This window comes from Talpa europaea (assembly GCF_964194135.1).
Source record: "Talpa europaea genome assembly, chromosome: 15".
NCBI classification, from domain to species: domain Eukaryota; kingdom Metazoa; phylum Chordata; class Mammalia; order Eulipotyphla; family Talpidae; genus Talpa; species Talpa europaea.
The window spans coordinates 39,489,402-39,508,927 of NC_140083.1; positions in this window are offsets into that span (position 1 = coordinate 39,489,402).

A 19,526-nucleotide genomic window follows, 5' to 3' on the forward strand; every position below is an offset into this window, starting at 1 on the left:
GATGAAGCTGCATGTGGCAAGATGGTGGCTTCTCCAAGGACACCCATCCTCACCTGCACCAAAGTACCATCAGTTCAACTGCCAAAGCCCCTAACAGTTCAACTGCCAAAGCCCCAGTAGTTCAACTGCCAAAGCTCCCAGCTGTTCAACTGTCAGAGCCCCAGCAGTTCAACTGTCAAAACCCTAGCTCCACCCCTACTTCCCAATGGTCCTCCAGTAAAGGTATCAGTTGGTGGAGTCTGGAATGTTCCACCTTCTAGCATCAAGTTGGCTGTAAATGCTAGCCATGAGTTTGGAAATCACACCTCTCTGTTCCTCTTACAACTGAAGTATTCTATTAATCACTTACGGAAAAAACCCACAACCAATATCAATCATCTAATACAAGCTCTTTTAAAGGACAAGAAGAGGGGATACTTCAGTTTCTTTATTGAGGACGTCATTACAAAAGCTGCAAGAAGAAAAGTTAAGAGCCCGGTCTCTCAGAAACAAGGATGCTAAAATTCTTAGCCAGTATCTAGTGTGATACCAAATAGAGTGATGTAGGAAACAGCTAACACATCACAGCAACTCTGGATTTATTTTAGGAATACAGAAAGTATCATTTAAAAGTTAAATTATGTTAATTTAAAAAAAAAATTTCGATAAATGCAAGAACTCTTGATAAAATTATTGTCTATTTATGACAAGAACATCTATACCAAGCTCAGAATAAAGAAATTTCGTTCATTTATGAAACTTTAGACACTAAGACAAAGATGCCACTATTACTCCCATCTACTCATCACTGTACTGGAAATCCTAGCAAGGTTAAGAACTGGGCAGGAAATCATAAAACTGACTATTCATATATGTTATGTAGAAAATCTAAAGTAATTTACGTATCTTTTATAGCTATTAAATTACAAATTACTTAAGACTAAGTCAATATACATGACTAGACTGGCAATTAGGAAGAAAATACCATTTCCAATATCATAGAAAATCAACTACTTAGAAACTCAAAGATATGTGAGAATACCATGTTCAAATACTTGAAAGCACTGTTAAAAGAGAGCAATTATCAGTATTAATCTATTGATTCAATGTAATCCCAGTGAAAATACCAACAGATTTATAGGCCGCAATTTACAAAGTGATTCTAAAATTTACATGGAAATGCAAAAAAGGCCAGGATAGGGCCTCCCCAGTGGTGCAGTGGTTGAACGCTGGGCTGCGAAGCTGCCTGCAGTCTCTGCAGCGCCAGTTTGATCCCCGGCCAACGGGCCCACATGCGCGCAGACCTCTCCTGCCGCCCGCTGCTCCTCTCAACGGTGTACCTCGGTCCTTCTGCCTTTCTGTTCCCTGCTTGGCTCTGGTGAATTCTCTCACCGTCCCGCACTTCTGACTGTACCCAGTGCTTGTATAAATAAATTAAAAAAAAAAAAAAGGCCAGTATAACAAAGACACAAACTCCATACATATGGAATATGTACACTCTTAATTAGGAGGTGGGAGGATAGAATGGGGAGTCATAGTAGACTCGCTCACAGAAGTACAATAAGGTCAAAGAAAGTTTGTTGGATTAAAAACAGGCCCCAAATTAAAAGCTGTGTACATTTCTCACATGGCCTCTCCCCAGAAAGTTCCTTGTAACTTTAGACTGATAAGACAAGGCTGTTCAAAGTACCTTATAACGCTCTTCCATGTGACTGATGAGGTAGAAGTCGCACACACAGTAAAAAAGCACACAGTTGAAGAGTTAGTCGTGACTAATTAAGGTTGCTAAGTGAGTTCACAGGGTCTGCTCTACACCCACAGGGCTGAGGTGCTCAGGAGAGAGACAGCGTCTGCATGAAGAATGGGCCTGTGGGGCTCAGGGAAGGGAGCTGGCTGCTACCCAAGGAGAGAGGCCCCAGGAGAAATCAACTCCTTGAACTTGGACTCTAGAACTGAGAAATCAACGTGCTGTTAAAGCCCCTGTGGTCATTTTGTCAGGGGGCACTAGCAGGGCTGAGAGAGTTCACAAGTGGGACTAAAGTGAGTAATAAGGAGTTATTTCTTTTCCTTTCTCTCCTTTACTGGCACAGAAGAAAACAAACCTAGAAAGGCATCCCTAAATGACCTAAATTAGAGGGAGGAAACACTTCTCACTTTGGTCCTGACTGTATTTTTAGACCATTTAAGAGTAGACCGTCAGATCGGTCTCTCAGTGGGGTTGAGTCTCAGTGCTATCAAGCTATCACCACTGTGGCCTGAATTCACTGCCCAGCCAGGGAACTGACCCACATGGTACAGCAGACCTCTCCTGTCTCGCCCGCTGCTCCCCATAGTAGTGGATTTCAGTCAATCCACCTGTTCTGCTCTCCACTCTGTCTCTGGTGAATCCTCTCACTCCCAGCACCTCTGGCCTACACCCCAGTTCTTGTATGCATGCATAAATAAAAATCTTTTTTTAAAAAAAGGTAAACTGTCAGAGAAAGAGAGACAAGACATGTACGCCCCATCATTTTAATTTCTCCTGCAGAAACAAACTTTTTGGCCCCCAAATCTCTAGCCCACCCCCTTGGTACCCCTCACCTGGGCACCAGTTGCACTCACCTCACAAGCCCCAACACTAGTGGCTCTTAGAATCTTCTCTGCACGTCAAGAGTTTTCTGGGGGTTAAAAAAAAATAACACGGACAGATTTTACTTCATGAACACAGACATCAGATTCCACAGTGAGTAGCAACTGTACTTCATTTGACTGGAACTTAATGTCTATTGGAAGTGACTTTACTTTCCCCTTCATAGGTCTTTTGCCTCATCTTTGGTCCCTGGTAACCTGAACTCACACACACCCCCTCCCAGCTCAGCCGTTTATCTTTCAGGAGGGGAAAAATGCCAACATCCATCATCTCATTACCAAATCTACAAAACACACATCCATGGACATGTGCTCTGCATTAGAGATAGTGGACTTGTGTTTTTTTAAAATCCTGCTCCCTTTCCCTTTGTTCCCAGTAGCAGCCTGTCCCCACCAGGTCCAGGCCAAGCACAAAGAGTTTTAAAATAATTAGTGCTTGGGCCCCCCTGGTGGTGCAGGGATTAAAGTCAGCACTATCAAGCTATCTCCAGCTAATGCAGCCTGAGTTCGATCCCCAGCCAGGGAGATGACACACTTGGCGCAGCAGACCTCTCCCATCTCACCCACTGCTCCCCTCAGCAGTGGATTTCAGTAGATCCTCCTGTTTTGCTCCCTACTCTGTCTCATAAATCCCCTCACCCCCTGCACCTCTGGCCTACACCCCAGTTCTTGTATGCATAAACAAAAATAAATCTTTTTTTAAAAATGAGTGCTTCCATGAAATAAATAAAAAATACCTAGTGAAAAAATCGAAATTAAAACATGAAGAAATTCACTTAATGCAAAAGTAAAAAAGAGAAACAAAAGAATAGAAAACAAGTAAAGAACAGCAGACATAAATGCAGTAACAATGATTTTGAATGGACAGAACAACCCACAACAGAGGATGTCAGGCTAGATTTAAATAAAAAAGCTAGTTAACTCTATGCTGTTTCTAAAAGACACACCTTAGATATAAACAGATTGAAAGAAAAAGACAAACACCTGAAAACAGATGCCACAGGCAGGACAGGTGACTATACTATTTATGGTCCAGAACAGACTAGAACAAATATATTAAAGATCAGATGAACAATTTTATATCCATGAAAGGGTCACTCCACCAAGAAGACAGAATAATGATGAAACAAGTACGCAACTAACAATTAAAATCAAGAAACAAAAATGTAAGGCAAAGACAGGCAATCTGCCAGAGTCCTAAGACTTCAATGTCTCACTTTCAATAACTGGCTGAAAACATCCGCAAGGGAACAGAAACACCAAGCATGTCATGCAGCCTATGATTCCAGTGGGGATTCAAACAGGGTGAGTGCTGGCTGCCATGCAGGTAGAGGTGCTCTCCTGTCTGTCAGTCACTGGACTGGATGGAAAGGTCGAAGCAGCCTTGTAAGGGGGGCCCAAAGGTACAGCTGCAGCCTGCATAACGGAACAGTTCCAAGCTGCAGTAGCCCAAGATTCTTATTTTTCTGTTGTGGGAAACTCTTCTAGGAATTTTCTTGCTCTGACTGGCTCTAAGAAAATTAGCAAGCCCTGACAGTGATCCCAGACACAAGCAGTTTCTGCAGCCCCAAGCTGCGGGTTGTGCTGTTGGCACAAAGGGCCAGGCTCATGTTGAGGCAGGCAAGACGTGGTGTGCCAATGGTGATAGAGTGTGAAAGCCAAGCTGGGGGATTTCAGAGCCCCCCACACCACTATTCTAAGGAGAAACTCTACTGACGTGGCCTGTGTGTCATCACAGAGTCTAAGTTTTTAATTAATAACAAAATACCTGATATCCTGTAAACAACCAAAGTCTACCTTTAGGTGAGACAATTAAGGGAGAGAAAATGGCTACAGAGGTTCTACTCCCAACATGCACGTGGATGTTCCATGTTAAATTTAATAAAGAGGGCCTCCCCGGTGGCGCAGCGGGTTGAGCACAGAGCTATGAAGCTGTTAGCAGTCTCTGTAGGGCCGGTTTGATTCCTGGCCGCCAGGGAGATTCCCACATGGAGAGGCAGACTTCTGTCGCACCAACTGCTCCCCTTAGCAGTGTACTTTGGTCCTTCTGCCTGTTCTGCTCCCTGCTCTGTTTCTGGTGAATTCGCCCACACTCCAGAGCCTCTGGCCTGTACCCCAATGCTTATATAAATATCTTTTAAAAATAAATAAATTTAATAAAGACCACCTTATGGTCAAGAAAATGTTTCTGTTAAAAACATCCTCAGGTCTCCCTGGTGGCACAGGGGTTAAGTCTCAGCATTATCAAGCTATCACCAGTCACTGCAGCATGAGTTAGAGATCTCTGGCCAGGGAGCTGACCATGGCGCAGCAGACCTCTCCTGTCTGCTGTTTCCCACAACAGTGGATTTTAGTATATCCACTTGTTCTACTCCCCACTGTCTCTGGTGAATCCTCTCACCCCACCATCCGCACCTCTGGCCTATACCCCAGTTCTCGTGTGCATAAATAATCTTTTTTTTAAAAAAATCCTATAGCCATTCAATGCAGAGAATGTGGCTTATTTGAGAAAGTGTCAACCCAGTAGTTTCTGATTTATAAGTTAGCCTTACGATGGAACATCACAAAGTAAAAACTATCCTGAAATCATTCCTGAGTAAGAAACAGAATCACCATCTATTTTCAGCACATGCACAGCACACACCTGTGGACAGAATTCTGAGCAGGGACGGCTACCCCATGGTGATCACGCCAGGGCCTCAGCAGGTCAGCCAGCACAGCAAGAACTACAAAGGTGAGCTGCAGTCTCAGTGAGGAGAGCGTTTCGGACACAGGAGTGACCACTGATTATCAAACAGGGATGCTTTCAGAGTGACTATGCTGTCCACAGCCATGATGACATGCCCGGGGAGAACATCAGGTACCCAGAGGTGTGGTCCAGAAAGGTCTAGCAGGCTCCAGCCACCATCAAAGCACAGCGGCTCAACACCTAGTCAAGTCCCCAGCTACATGTGTATATGAGAAGGTGCTCACCTCTCCTTCTCATCAACGCCAGATGTCAGCACTACATGATTTCACCTGTAGGTATGTCAGCACCTCAGAAATAAAGCACTTCTACATATGCATGTATTCAGGCATGTGTACACAGGTACACGTACACATACATATATTCATACACACACACACATACACACACACACGATAAAAAACTCTACTCAACCTAAAGAAAACCTAAGTCCATTCTGACATTTCTAACTGAACCATCACCTTATGACTTCACCTCTAATGTGTCCCACAAACCCAACTTTACTTGAAGAGAGGAACCAAAGTGGCTGAATTGAGAAAAGAATTATTTTCCTATGAAAATTTGTCAGGAAAACGGCAAACACCAACGCTGCAGTGTGAAAGATACTCTGTGGAATTAGAAAAGCAGCGTGACTCAACCCATTCTGGCGCTGGCTTCTTATGCCCTTTGCCATGAGAGAAATAATGGCAAGACCCACCAATCCCAGGATATATGCAGCTAAGTCAGCCACTCCTACTTGGAGTGCTGCCCAGAGTCCATGGAGTCCACCAGATACCCAATGCACAGGAACAGAATCTGCAACCCAAAAATGTGTCTCTTTGATAGTTGGTTATTTTAGGGGTGACTTTTCAGAATTGACAAAGAAGGGTTCTAAAAACAGAACAGGTTATCTTTTGTACTAGATCTTTACATATAAAATGAAAATCTCCATTTCCAAAGGAAACACACCCCACCTGGACAGGAGGTAACCCATTCTCACTAGCCCTAATCAAGGAGGAGGCAGCAACTAATTCATTTCACCCAGACCCCGTCTACCATGGCTGACCACCCCTTGCCCCCACACCTTTGTTTTTGAATAATCTCACAGAATTATTCAATGTTTCTGAGTTTCTCCCACATAGACAAGAGGTATATGTTATTTCATCTTTGTTTTTAGTTGTTTTTTTTTTAAGATTTATTTATGTTTAGGGCCTCCCCGGTGGCGCAGCGGTTGAGCGCTGGGTTGCGAAGCTGCCCGCGGCCTCTGCGGCTCCGGTTCGATCCCCGGCTGCTTCCCGGCCACCGGAGGAGGGTCCCACATGGCGCGCAGACCTCTCCTGCCGCCCGCTGCTCCCCTCAGCAGTGTACTTCGGTCCTTCTGCCTGCTCTGCTCCCCGCTCTGGCTTTGGTGAATTCTCTCGCCCTCCCGCGCTTCTGACTGTACCCAGTGCTTGTATAAACAAACAAACAAACAAATAAATAAATAAAACATGCCTCTATTAAAAAAAAAAAAGATTTATTTATGTTTATGCACACAAGAACTGGGATGCAGGAAGGAAGTGGGGAGGGGTGGCAGTGAGAGGATTCACCAGAGACAGAGTGGGGAGCAGAACAGGCAGATCTACTGAGATACACTGCTGAGGGGAGCAGTGGGAGGGACAGGAGAGGCCTGCTGTGCCATGTGGGTCAGCTCGCTGGCCAGAGAGCGAACTCAGGCCACAATGGCTGGGATATCTTGATAGTGCTGAGACTGATGACTCCTGTGCCACCAGGGAGGTCCCTATTTCACTTGTTTTTCCTCCTGTTTTATAAGAGATGTCACAACAGTCAATTGTTACAAGGGCATACAAGTGGCTTTTCTTCCATTATACCACCTCAAAGACACATGATGCACTCGAGGGGCGGCAGCCTCAAACACCTAGATCCAGTCTCAGTAACTGAAACAGGCTTTCTTCCAGGGCCACACCACCCCATCCAGCCAGTCCCCAGAAAGGGTAGCCTGAAGGCAATGACAGGTGCCAGGAAAGAGGTCTCTGGGAAGACTCAGTTGTCCTGTGGCTACACAAAGGCAAACTTGATTGGTAAATTTATAAACTAAGCCTCCATTTCTTGTCCAGCAGACAAGTGTGGGGGGCTTGAGTGGATCAAGGGAGTGGATGGACTGCCTTAGGAACCTGGACATAGAACTGAAGATCCTCTATGCTAATTCTGATCACCAGTGAGGACACACCCAAGACTACTCACCCTAACCCCAGATGCCTAGAGTTTAGACAGAGTCTCATTCAGGGCCAAGCACACTCTTCCTATCTTCTCTTAGTAGTACATTTCAATAAATTTGCCTTTTCTGTCCTCCACTCTATTGCTGGTGAATTCTTTCACCCCCACACCTCCCACCTACACCTGCCACTCCCCCACAACACTGAGGAGGTGAGGTCCAGACACCAAGGCAGTGGGCACTGATGGTCCCGTGTCCCCACAGCCACCCCAGAGAGCTCAGTCCCCGTGGCAGGTGGCCAGAGGCCTGCCAGAGACTCGGTGTTCCCAGGGAGCACCTCACCTCACAGGGACCCAGAAGTGTCCTGAAGCCAGAGAAGGGAAATGAGCAAGAAACAATAAAGCCCAAGAGAAAGTCACTGTCTCACCCCTCCCTGTGAAATCATGGCATAAAAGGAATAGGAAAAGGAAGCAAACAAACTTCTGGACTGATAAAAACAAAACAGAAGAACACACACAACTAGTGTTTGCCACTCAGGGACAAGGGCAGCAAACATCTTATTCTGTGGGGGCACAAGTTGTATTCCAAGTGCGAGCATAACTCACCAGAAGAGGAGCCAGTTCTGTATTTGGGAAGGTGGACAAACTCCTTGAGTGGAGGTGAGATTCTGGAGAGCCGGTTAAAAAACCTACAGGAATCTGACAGAATGGGGAAACCTGGTTAGTCTCCACCGTTACTGGATCACCTTCTCGGGTTTACCCTGTTCCCTTGAATGGGTTATGCCAAATTCAGCTAAGGCATTTTGTTGGCATGAGGCTCAGATCCAAATTTCACACGACTCAACTGAGATTCATGATATAAGACGTCAAGTATCAGGAGAGACCTAAGTACAGAATCACCTTCCTATGGTGGGGTTAGGTCTTGACAGACCCAGCCATCAGTTAAATTAAGAGTTTTAACTATAGTCTAGAAAATGAAACTCCTTAGATCAGTGGCCAGTGGTGATGCTGAGGGCCATGGGCTGATTAGAATTGGATCAATGGCTTCTGATCCATCCACCCCAACCCCTGGGGTCTGCCATGTTCCTTATTTCTGCTGGGTGGGAGATGGAAACCACCCAATTGTGAACTAATTCACCCCATGCTCTATACTCCCTCGGCCATACCACTTATTCCAGTGACACCAACATGCAGGAAGACAACATCAGAAACGTGGCTCTGAGTCCTTAAGGCAATAATGAAGTAGTGACCCACCCAAGATGAACTTGTCATTCAATAAACGCTTTCAATTGGTTCAACTAAAACATATGGCAAAAACTGAATGCACAGATGAAGACTCTTATTATTTCCCCAAGCCAGACTTTATGCATACAAGAACTGGGGTACAGGCCAGAGGTGTGGGAGGTGAGAGAATTCACCAGAGATAAGAGTGGGGAATAGAACAGGAAGACTGACCGAAATACACTGCTGAGGGGAGCAGCGGGCGAGACAGGAGGGGTCTGCTGTGCCATGTGGGCGGCTCCCTGGCTGGGGATCGAACTCGTGCTGCAGTGGCTGCAAATAGCTTCATAGGTTGCGTCTTACCCCCTTGCGCCACCAGGGAGCCCCCCCCAAGCCAGACTTTAAACAGTTATGTTAAAAAATACAACTAATGTCACTGTTTTGTTATTGTTTTCTGTTGTCTTTGGAAAACAGTTACTGAGAGTAATCAGTAGTCATGTATTGTTGCCGTTAAATACTATAAACTTTTTAAGTTTTGCCATCTAATACAGGCAAATGCTGGTATAATTTACATCAACAAGTGTTCTCCAGGGTCCTGAAGGATTTTTAATATGCCCAAACAATTCCTGAGACCATATGTCTACAGTTGCATACAGGAAGTACCCCTACTTACTTACTTACACCTACAGACCTACACACACCTGCTCTGCCAGGCATATAACCTTTAACCGCGAGAATACAACTATTAAAGAGTAAATCCACAAGTTGAGTCTTGGGGAAAAACACCAACTAAACTGCTGTATTTTTAGCTAAATTAACCTAGGAAAAAACTCAAATTATTAAATTCAGGAACAAAACAGGGACAATTACTACAATCTTACAGACAAATGTTTAAAAAAGAGGGTACTGAGCTTCCCCGGTGGCACAGCGGTTGAGCGCTGGGTTGCGAAGCCACCCAAAGCCTCTGCAGGGCCGGTTCGATCCCCGGCTGCTCCCCGGCCACCAGAGGAGGGTCTCGCATGGCACGCAGACCTCTCCTGCCACCCGCTGTACCCCTCAGCAGTATACTTCGGTCCTTCTGCCTGCTCTGCTCCCCACTCTGGCTCTGGTGAAAGAGCGCTTCTGACTGTACCCAGTGCTTGTATGTATGTATGTATGTATGTATAAATAAATAAATAAATAAATAAATAAATAGGGTACTATGAATTTATTTTCTGACATCTCTGATAACTGAGGTGGCAAGAACAAACCAAAACTGACTCAAGAAGATCTAGAAAACCTAAACAAAACTATAAAGAAATCTAAATAGACTTGAGTAAAGAAACTGAATTAATAACAGAAAGTGACCCACAAAGAAAAGGTCAGGTCAGATGACTTCTCCTGGTGAGTCATACTAAAAATGCAAATATTTAAAAATCAATTCTATGAACACTTCTAAAACATAACAGAATTTTATGCCCTCAATTCTGAGGTCATTATCACTCTAATATCAAAACCAGATGAGAAATCACAATAAAGCTATAGACCAAGCTATGGATACAGATGCAAAAACCTTCCACAAAATACATCCAAAAACAGCATCACACAAAAATTATATGCCATGGTCAAGTGGACTTTACCTCAGAAATGCACCCCAAAAGTCAGTAAGATGAATACAAACAGAACAAAAGCGATGGCATCATCTCAGTAGATGCAGAAAAAGCATCCAATATGATTAAAATTCAATAGTTTAAAACCCAACATACTTTCATGATAAAAACACTCAAAGTAGAAATGAGGAGACCACCCCCAACTTTCTAGATGCTTCCATCTTCAATGGTGGAGAATGAAGTTCTCCTTCTAAGAGGCCAGGCACAACACAGGGATGTTGCCTGCATTTGCCCCCTCTACTCAACAGGTGCTGGAGGCTCCAGACAAGGCTGGCAGACAGAAAGGCTGACCAGGCTGGGAAATGACATCAAACTACCTCTATTTGCAGATGACATCATGTAGGAAATCAAAGACCTAGACTTTGGCTTGACTGGCGTTTACACGTAACACCTGACACAAAGATTAACCTAGAAAATTAAGAAAACAATCCCACCTATAGTAGTATCAAAACAAATCAAATACTTTAGAATAAATTTAACAAAAGTGAAGCATTTATACTGAGTATTACAAAACATTATCAGAAGTAAAGATATAAATGATAAAAAAAATCCTGCATTCATGAATTAAGATTTTTTTTTTAAGATTTATTTATTTATTTTTATTTATACAAGAACTGGGTACAATCAGAAGCGTGGGAGGGTGAGAGAATTCACCAGAGCCAGAGCGGGGAGCAGAGCAGGCAGAAGGACCAAAGTACACTGCTGAGGGGAGCAGCGGGCAGCAGGAGAGGTCTGCGCGCCATGTGGGACCCTCCTCTGGTGGCCGGGGAGCAGCCGGGGATCAAACCGGTGCTGCAGAGGCTGAGGGCAGCTTCGCAACCCAGCACTCAACCGCTGTGCCACCAGGGAGGCCCGAATTTTAAGATTTAATACAGTTAAGGCGACTCTACAAAGTCAGGGCAACTCCTATCAAAATCCTAGATGGTGTTTTTTATAGAAATTGAGAACATGGCCCTAGAATTCTCACAATTCCAATTCTCAAAACTTATTGCAAAGCTATGGGAAGGCCCCTAGAACCTGGTGCTTTTTGTTACCTTCCTGTTTTTGAGTCTCCAGGCTAATAGGAAAACCACAAAACCCAGAACAGCTAATCAGCACTGAGTAACAGACTCTGCCCTGCTTCCCCACTACCCAGCCCTGGTGTACCAAGGCCATTATCAACACCATAGCCAGGCCCTCCTCCTCCCCCATATCTCTCAGCAAAGAGCATGGCCCCTTCCCTCCTGTGTACCTGTGTGATCATTGTGGTGTGATCCACAAAAATCCTTCCTTGCGGGAATCTCTGACTGGGTCTCTCTCCAAATTCCTCTCAAGCACAAGATCATGTCCTACTGACACAGGCTAGTATAAGGAAAATGAGTTGATCAGGCTATTTGTCACCTTCCAATCTAACAGCCTATAACCTTGAGACGTTTGGCTGTCCACCTTTCGGACATCCAGCAAACAACAGATGGACCTTGAATTACCAACAATACATCAGCAATGTAACTATGGGCACATAACAGTATAAAGGGGGTTAGGAGGCTCATCTGCTATCTTGCCACTGGACCTTTCAGTCTCTCAATCTCTCTGTGCCTGCCAGCCTGCCTGTATTTAGCATTCAAGATATGTCAGACACATCTAAGGCTCCAAGATTCTTCTGTTTGCCCGAATCAACAGTGAACCTGCCCGGCCAGGGTGGTTGCACAACAAATAGACATTGATGAATGGAATAAAATCCCAAAATAAACACATTTATGGTCACTATTAAGGAATTAGAATCTAGAATACATAAAGAACTCTTTCAACTCAACTATCTACAAAGACAGCTCAAACTTTTATATCAATAAAGGTTTTGAACAACTTCTTTCCCAAGGATGTAACAAACGGTCAGTAAGCACACAGAAAGAATCTCAAGGACATTCAGCCTCCCAGGAAAAAAATCAAAACCACAATAGCATTACTTCAGGAGGACTGAAACCAAGACTAGTGGTGGTAAGGCTGTGGACAAATGAACTCAGGCAAGTCTACTGAGACGTTAATGGCTCGTCTACTTTGAATAACACTGGCAATTCCTAAGAAAGAATACCCTAAAGAATACCCTAAAGTGGAGCAGATCCACCCCTAGGCATAGTGAAAGGAAAAGTGAAAATGTTACATCCAATTAAAAGCTCGCACACCAATGCTCACAAACACTGATTGTTCAGAGTAGCCAAAAAGTAAACAATCCAAATGCCTGTTCATTGATTAAGCCAAATATAGCATATCCACACAATGAAATATTTGACAATTAAAAAGGAATGAAGTACATAACTGCTTCAACCAGGCTGAACCCTAAAAGCACTTTGTTAGGTGAGAGTAACCAGGGACCAACCATTATGATTTCATCTATGTTACATGTTTAGAATATATAACTGTAGAAACAGAAACCATATTAATGTTTGCCTATGGATGGGTGGACTGGGGGCAAGTGGGGTCTAACTGCTAATGAATATGGAGAGACTTTTTGGCAACAAGAAAACGGTCTAAAATTTATGGTGGGAAAACACTTAAAACCATGAAAACTGTAAATAAATGAATTGAATTGCATTAGGATGGTATGTGAACTGTATCACTAAACACTAGTATAAAAATACAAACATAGGGCCTCCCCGGTGGCGCAAGGGGTCAAGTCTCAGCACTTCATTATGAAGCTACTGGCAGCCATTGTACCATGAGTTCAAGCACTGGGCGGCCAGGGAGCTAACCCACATGGCGCAGCAGACCTCTCCTGTCTTTCCAGCTGCTCCCCTAAGCAGTGTATGTCAGTTGATCCGCCTGTTCTGCTCCCCACTCTGTCTCCAGTGAATCCAGTCCCTCTCAGCCCCCCCCCACTTCTGGCCTACACCCCAGCTCTTGTATGCATAAATAAATCCTTAAAGACAAAAAACACACCATTTCCCCATTACTAGCAAAGGCATCAACACATTACCCAATGAGAGCCAATGAAATTTAGTACACTTTTCTGAAAGAGTCTTAGAGAATTATCTCTCAGCTGCTGGTGGCACCCAAAGCTGAGAAGGAAGTCAATGCTAAAGACAGAAGAGTTCTTTAAACTGTTCTCTCAGATTCAGATGCTGGATCTGTTAGGGGGAAAGGATGTCCTCAGCAAACTCCATACAGGCTTTGTGGAGTCCACCCCCACTCCATCAAGACACTGGGAACTACAAATCCCATGATCACCAAAGGAAGGGTTGGGAGGACCTGAGGGCAGAGTTAAGCAGCCATGTTCTCTTTTTGATATTTAACCAGCCATGCTGGGGGGTGTCACTCTCTTGGCCTAATGTCACGTGGTTTTTCATCTGTCCTGTGAATCATTGGGATTCTAGGTCAGTCAGTGAATTGCATAGGCCGCATTTACGAACTTACTCCCTCTTTCTCTCCATGAGTTATTCATTTCCCATTTCCCCTTCTCTTGTAAATCAACCTTTAATCAACCTTTTGTGTGTCTGCAGTTTAGCATTAATAAGTCCCCTTTAAGCAGTGGGTGAGGACCCACAGTCAACCAACCCATTGTTATCGGGATTGCTCTGTAACAGCTCCAACCCAACCTGAAGGTTTAGCTACGTGAACTTTTGAAACTTATTACCCAAAAAATTATCACCCAATAAACTACGGGGTCTAAAATGCAATAATATTATGATTTTTTTTTCCCTTAGGCTTAAATGGACAGCTTCTTATAATACGCTTTGCAGTTTTAACCACAAGTTACATTTTATTTACAAATGAAGCCTTGTAATTTAATACATCTCAAGAGAATGTCAGTGATTGTTATTAAATCTGAGACCTCACTTGAGACATTTACCTCAACAGGCCAGCCTCCAACTTTACCACTCTATTTACAAGCATACTTAGGGTATCAAGAATATATGCACTATAGAACTGTCTCCCAACAAGACTCACAAGATCACTTCTACCAAGCACATTTTACTTGCATTCCTATACAAAGGGTCAGTAAATTGTTCTATGGCAAATTGAAAGCTTTCCAAGTCTTTTTCACAGAGTATGCCTCCAAAAGGGTGTTAGGGATGTGTAGAAACCTAAATAATACAAATTCCTGAAATTCCCCTTGACAGATACATTTAAAGAATAAGTTAGGGCCTCCCCGGTGGCGAAGCGGTTGAGCGCTGGGTTGCGAAGCTGCCCGCGGCCTCGGCGGCGCAGGTTCGATCCCCGGCTGCTCCCCGGCCACCGGAGGAGGGTCCCACATGGCGCGCAGACCTCTCCTGCCACCCGCTGCTCCCCTCAGCAGTGTACTTCGGTCCTTCTGCCTGCTCTGCTCCCCGCTCTGGCGAATTCTCTCAACCTCCCCCGCGCTTCTGACTGTACCCAGTGCATATATAAACAAAACAAACAAACAAATAAATAAACATGCCTCTCTTAAAAAAAAAAAAGAATAAGTTAGAGCACTCCCCTAAACATTTGAGCTACTGTTGTTACCAATATTCAAAGGGAATAGAGTCCTGTAAATCACAGAATATCAGGAAAGAGTATTGGGCAGAGTTGCCCTAGCTAGAGAATTTAATGGAGGCATTCTTGGCTCTAAGTAAGTCTTTGTGTAAAAACTAACATTGGGGATGGTGCTTTCTTAAAAAAAAAACAGAACTTGGGGCCTCCCCTGTGGCACAGCGGTTGAGTGCTGGGTTGAAAGCTGCCTGCAGCCTCTGCAGTGCTGGTTCAATCCCCGGCCACCGGGTGAGGGTCCCACATGGCGCAGACCTGCCCTGCCGCCCGCTGCTCTCCTCAGCAGTGTACTTCGTCAGTCTGCCTGCTCTGCTCTCCCCTCTGGCTCTGGTGAATTCTCTCACCCTCCTGCGCTTCTGACTGTACCCAGTGCTTGTATGAATAAATAAATCTAAATTTAAAAAAAAAAAAAAAAAACAGAACCTGTACCAAACTTAGACCTCCTATGTGCGAAGTGAATTTCCTCTAACACATAGCGTTATGGGCCATAAAATATATTTTCTCTGACAACACTGTTATTTATGGCACACTTTCCATTCGCCAGGAGCTATGTAAAGTGTGTTAATATGTATGAAATTCAGGTAGCTTGTCTCAACAGTTCCAGGCAGTAGTACTACTGTTACCCCACATCACAGATGAGAAATGAGGCAGACAGGTCAAGCAATTTTCCCAAGGTTGTGAAGTATGAAGCCGTGGTGCCAAAATCTGAGCTTCAGCAATCTGACTGCAGGGACCTGGGTCTGAGTCCTTACACAAAATTGCTTGACAGTTTTATGTTTACAGGATGGAAGCACTGCAGACCACTGGTCTTTGTAAGGTGCTCTCTCTTCTTACAAGGGTTCTCCCAGGGTGGCCTCAGCCTTTCCCTCCACCCAATCCAGGGGCCAAAAATAGTAAAATAAAAACAATCAAATAAGAAACAGATCATGGAGTGGATAATGTTAAGCAGAACTGCACTGAGTAACTTGGGTCATGGTTACCTTACCATAAACAATCTCTTACCCTTACCTTGCAAAGATGAACATACAAATTCTTCCTGCTATAAACATCTTATTACTTCTCCAAACTTTTGTCATCAAATTCACTGTCCTATAGTTTAATTTTTAATCAAAGCTGACTCATGTAATTAATTTTATTTCATAAAAGATAAATCAGTATAGGCTGCTTTGAGGAGATACTTACCTTTAAATAGGATGTTATTGCTTTATTATTGTCTATGTTCCCATTTCTCTCTAAATAGGTCAACGTATTTCTTGGTTCTATAGAGTAAGAAACATTTATAATTAATAACAATTTAATGGACTTCCCTGGTGGCTCAAGGGGTTAAGTCTCAGCACTATGGCAGCCACTGCAGCAGGAGTTGGATCCCAGGCCAGGGAGCTGACCCACATGGCGCAGCAGACCTCTCCAATCTCTCCTGCTGTTCCCCTCAAGCAATGGATTCAGTCCATCCATCTGTACTGCTCCCCACTGTCTCTGCTGAACCCTTTCACCACCCCTCACCTCTGGCCTACACCCCACTTCTTGTATGCAAAAACAAAAATAAATTTAAAAATTTTAAAAATTTTACATAAAAATGTTATTTCATTTCTTATTTACATAAAATGTACATTAAAACAAGCACACGTACTGTGCAGTGTTGCATTCCCTAAGGTTGCACCAAAAGATTCTCAGGAAGTTTACTGAATTGTTACCAAGTAACAGAAAGTAGGTCCGCCCTAAAATACCATTCGCTTTTCAAGTTGGAACCCACGTGAACATCCCAGATACTCTGTAGTCCCATTAACCCGATTAGTTAAGAAACAACCCACGGGACAGAGAAATAATAAAGGCCGTAACATTCATGCACGTGTAACAAAGAACAAATTTAGCGTGCAATATCGGCACCTGATATTTAGCAGAAATATCCCCCAAACCCGCCCAATCAACAACCCCCCACCCCATCACCTGCCGGCCCCTGCATTTCCAAGGTAGGCCCTGGAGGGACCGCACAGAAGCTGCTTTCACCGAAACCATTCCTTGAAAGCTGCCGCTACTCAGGACCCCAAAGATGCAGGTTTGGGGCGTCCGCGTCCCGGGAGGGCCCTGAAGCGGGGCCTCGGCGCAGCCCACCCAGCCTGGAGGCGCAGAGCGCGCCGCGCCGCCCCGCACCGGAGTCCTCGGAGGGTCGCGCGCGGCGACGGGGAGGGCGGAGAAATAAAAGCCAGCACCGGTCCTCACCCGCCGGCGCCGGGACCCCCAGAAACATCGCTCCTCTCGGCCCCGGCCGGGCCCCGCTCCGTCCCGAGCAGGGCTCGCGGCCGCCAGGCCCCCACCACGGGCCAGGCCGGACGGCGGGCGGAGCTGCGCGGGGCCCGGGCGGGGCGCGAGGCGCGGGGCTGGGCGCCCGGGCGGGGAGCGGCCTGGACCCGTGCGCCCCGCCCGGCCCGGTCGCGGAACAAAGCGCCGGGCCGCGCGCACGCCCGCCCGCCCGCCCGGCCCCGCCCCGCACCCGGGCCCGCCCGCCCGAGGGCCCGCACCGGCCAGCAGGGGCGGCCGCCCGGCCCACACTTACCGCGGCGCGGCGCTCGGCTGGGCAGCGGGGAGGCCCGTGGGTGCCCAGCCCCGAGTTTAAGTGCGCTCGGGCCGCCCGGAGGCGGGGCGCGCAGCCGGGCGGGCGCGCGCGGTCCTAGTGCCGCTCCGCCCTGCAGGCCGCGGTCCGGAGCCAGAGGGGAGGGCGCGCCGCTCCAGCCGCCGTGGTGCCCGCGGGGCTGGCTTAAAAGGCCCGGGGGAGCCCCGCCTCCAAAACTGCCGTCCGTGGGTGGGGCTTCAAATGCCTTTCGGACCAGCTTCTGCCCCGCGCCCCAGCCTCTCCGGGCCTGGGGAGCTCGGTACCAGGGTGGGCTGGACCCGGGTGTGCAGAGCCTGGGAAAGAACAGGTACCGCGTGGGGGTGTTCCCAGCCGCTGCAGAAGAGCCCCGAGAGGACAGATCTAGGAGGAAAAACAAGGACTCTTGTCTGAGTGATGAGGATGAGAAAGGCACCGGAGGGAGGTGTTGCCACTGAGGGCCCAGGTTCTTGTCCTTGGGGTTTCAGATCTGGCTCTGCCCCCCCCACCCCCCCGCCCCGGGGACACCCCTCACCTGTCTCTGCTCAGTTTTCACATCTGTAAATTGGGAGTGTCAGGGAATTCCGACCCTCGCTGGGGGAAGGACCAAGCAGCTCTAGGAGAACAGGGAAGATGAGATTTATTATGCTAGCGGACCCAGAGGAGTAATCTCCAAGGCTCTGGGGCCCGTGTGTGGGGGAGGGTTACAAGCTTTTTAGACCTTTTACAATTTTGCATGCATGGCAATCAAAACAGTTAATGGTGGGCTTGGGACCACGGAATGAGGAAATTAAACATTGTTGCTTAAGCGCTGGTGTTTGTGGAGTTGTTTTGGGAGAGTTCCTTCCAAATGGCACAGACATTTAAATGTTTTTCAGACAGCAGCGCTTACTCAGGGGGTCGCTGGGGCAGTTATGTGAACAGAGACTGTAAAGGAACTACAGGTCCTGCAGCAGTCATTTGGGCTAGCCCAGGGCACCAAACCGGACCTGACCTAACTGCAGCTTGCCCCTCCCAGGAATGCGGTCCTAACCGGTCCTGCGCTACTGCTATGGCAGGCCCTGTGCTCGAAAGACCCCCCACCCCCACTTGCTCCAAAGGAAGGTGGCCTTGCTCAAACAGTATCAACTCCTGTCCCGCCCTCTTTGTGACTATAAATTCCTCCATTTTGCACAACCCTTAGGGGCTTGTTACATGGGTCGCTGCCAGGCTGGTGAATCGCTGAATAAAGCCAAGGAGATCTTCAAGTGAACTTGGCTGAATTTTGGTCTTTTATGAGACATAACTTAGCACAGCTCTGGAACAGGGAATACTTAGGGTAAATAATTTTCAGGCTTTTCTGCCCTCCCGCCATTAGGATTGCATGCCTGATGGCAGGCACCTGCGTTTTGTTACATTATATTCAGTTGTATTGTTTACTTCTGTGGGCCATGGCTGCAGTATTTATATTCCCCAAGAGAAAGAGAGAGAACGCCAGAGAGCCCAGCACAGAGTGAGGGTTCGCTGGGGGCTGAGAGGCCTACTGACCTCCTGCCGTCCACCCCAACTGTGCCTGCTGTGTACCTGTCGTGAGCAGGGAAGCAGACCACGTTGGTGGGCTTCCTCAGAGTAGGTGTCGCCGATAAAGCTCTGACCATAAACCATGCCTTTCAATATGCTTTATTCAAAGAACAATCGAACACCATGTCTAGCACTACCTTATTGCTAAGTCCCTCCAGCGATCGCTTACTGCAACATCGCTTTAGCCGTCGGGGAAGGGTCGACGGTGGTCCGGTGGCTGGAACTCAATCTCTTGAACTCGGAGGTTCGAGCTCGGTCTCGGCTTCGCAGGGACGGCCGCAGCCCACGAACGATTTTCAGGGTCTTCTTCGGTGGATCTCGAAGGGGTGAGCCAGCTCCGGTAACGTCATGTTTACATTCAAAATTCGATAACATGTTTACATCAAATTGCACACAAATATTTATTTCCAAAATACTTTACTACAACTTTAACTTTTCATATCACATCATTGTCTACCAGTGTCTTTGTCTGCGAAAAGCT